Genomic DNA, 2,398 nt, shown 5'->3' with positions numbered 1-2,398 from the left:
AAAAAAAAAAATCAGTAATGAAAATATATATAAAAAAACATAAACTTTGGAAAGAATAATTTTTATAAAAAATATAGATAGGGCTGGGAAGGTGGCTCAGTGGTAGAGTGCTTGCCTTGCATGCCTGAGGTCCTGGGTTGATTCCTCAGCACCACATAAGCAGAAAAAGCCAGAAGTAGTGCTGTGGCTCAAGTAATAGAGCCTTGAGCTGAAGAGCTGAGGGACATTGCGCGCACACACACACACACACACACACACACGTAATAGAGCCTTGAGCTGAAGAGCTGAGGGACATTGCCCAGACACACACACACACACACACACACACACACACACACACACACAGAGAGAGAGAGAGAGAGAGAGAGAGAGAGAGAGCGAGCCAGGAGTTGTACCACATGTCTCTAGCTACTTAGAATGTTAAAGGCAGGATAGGGAGTTTCATAATCACCTTACAATCTGAGAACTATTACTTTATAAAGGACTTAGTTATGGGTCTCTCCTACAAGGTAAATCTCAAAAATGATTTCCAGCAGCTATTTCAAGACTTCAGACCTTAGAAGGTTCTGTATAGTTGAGATCCTAGAGATAACTAGCATCTTACCACAGCCAAATGCTGGCCATCTACTAAAATAAAATGTAAAGTTGAATCTTGTCCAGTATTAGTCTTTTATGTGTGGAACTAACTTCAATTTAATCAAGGAATTTGACACAAGCAAAGTCAGTACATATGCCAAAAGAAAAACGAAACATCTTGGAGAAATCTACTCTTTACTTACCACCATTCCAATATTGTTCTGTTGCCCACTAGTAGCCATTTCCACACATTCATCTATCACCAGATTCATAAATGGATCAAATCCCCGCAATATTCCTTGGACATGTCTGCCACCATTTAATTTCACTATGAAAGGTAAAAAAGAAGTTTTAATAAACTGCTCACTATCAACCATTCATTATGAATCAGGTAGAATAAAGCAGGTATTTGGGACGTGTGACCCACTATCCTTAATATATGCCAAATACTGGTCTAAACATTTTACATTTACCTCTACATTTTGTTTACATGAATCTTATAAAGTATTATTTTTATACAAGGGAACTTAAATTGTCTACCTATCTAAAACCCATGCTTCTCATTTCTTTTTACTTCAATAACCAAATGGATCAGGTTTTTAGTTGAACAACTATTTTCTTTACATATTCCCAAGAAAGAAAGTGATTCCTGTACAGGTCCTATGTAGCCTTTTTGAAGGAAAAAAGGTCAGTAAGTTTTCAAATACTACAACCTAGGAAAATCCTGCTAATTTTATCAAGGCAAGGGATAGCTTCTATGAAATAATCTAATGCAGATGGAAATTAGGTAATTAAAATTGGTTAAAGTCTGACAAACTTGCCTAATTAATGGATGTGAATTAGGGCTCCTGTGTACTTTACATTTTTATAAAGTGGCTCCAAATATATATTGCCATGACTCATGCAATTGAGTAATTAAAAGCAAAATCAAAATACCAAACTTACATGATAGTTTCTTGTCCATAAATCTGAAAAAGAAAAAAAAACCCAAACAGGTAAAAATTATATATGCATATAACTGATCTATAATTAAAATAATTTGCTAAAATTTATTGATACAGGGTGTACATGATTATCCTTGAGCTTCTTTTGCTCAAGGCTGGCTAGCACTCTACTACTTGAGCCATAGCTCTACTGTTTTTATTTTTTTTGGTAGTTTATTGGAAATAAGAGTCTCATGATCTTTCTTGCCCAGCCTGGGTTTGAACTGTGATACCCAGATCTGAGTAGCTAGGATTATAGGCATGAGCCACTGGCACCTGGAAAAATTTATATAATAGGAATAACATATAAAAATAACAAATATGGTTGGTAGAGAATTTTGTCAGTCAACTATGTATACACAGTAAACACTGTTTCTTAGGCAAAGGTAACTTTTTTTTTTTGGGTGGTTCTGGGGATTGAACTCTGGGCCTGGGTGCTGTCCCTCAGCTCTTCAGCTCAAGGCTAGTGCTCTACCACTTGAGCCACAGCGTCACTTCCGGCTTTTTCTGCTTATGTGGTGCTGAGGAATCGAACCCAGGGCCTCATGCATGCGAGGCAAAGCACTCTACCACTAAGCCACCTTCCCAGCCCAAAGGTAACTTTTTTATATAGCGTAAAATTCCATTATATTCCACTGACAAAGAAACTAAGAACTTTTATAGCTCTATAAAAAACAACTAATTTTTTAAAGAATAAACATTTTTTTTGGGGGGGGTCCGGTCGTGGGGCCTGAACTCAGGGCCTGGGCACTGTCCCTCAGCTCTTCAGCTCAAGGCTAGCGCTCTACCACTTGAGCCACAGCGCCACTTCTGGCTTTTTTCTTTTTGCTTATGTGGTA

At 37.7% G+C, this 2,398-nt stretch overlaps 1 long non-coding RNA gene across 1 annotated transcript in view; it reads right to left on the bottom strand.

The window, feature by feature from the left end:
• The window catches only part of LOC106001896, a 14,273-nt gene extending 12,048 nt beyond the window's left edge, over nucleotides 1-2,225 (bottom strand). The window contains exons 1-3 of the long non-coding RNA XR_001175869.1: nucleotides 2,215-2,225; nucleotides 1,522-1,544; nucleotides 780-904 (exon numbers count right to left, since the gene is read on the bottom strand). This is a non-coding gene — a long non-coding RNA (uncharacterized LOC106001896). The remainder of the gene's footprint in view (nucleotides 1-779; nucleotides 905-1,521; nucleotides 1,545-2,214) is intronic.
• Between the last annotated feature and the right edge of the window lie 173 nt (nucleotides 2,226-2,398).

Source organism: Dipodomys ordii, unplaced genomic scaffold (genome assembly GCF_000151885.1).
Source record: "Dipodomys ordii isolate 6190 unplaced genomic scaffold, Dord_2.0 Scaffold744, whole genome shotgun sequence".
Classification (NCBI taxonomy): Eukaryota; Metazoa; Chordata; class Mammalia; order Rodentia; family Heteromyidae; genus Dipodomys; species Dipodomys ordii.
Note: the sequence above shows the minus strand (reverse complement) of the source record. Positions and strands in the feature narration are given on the sequence as shown.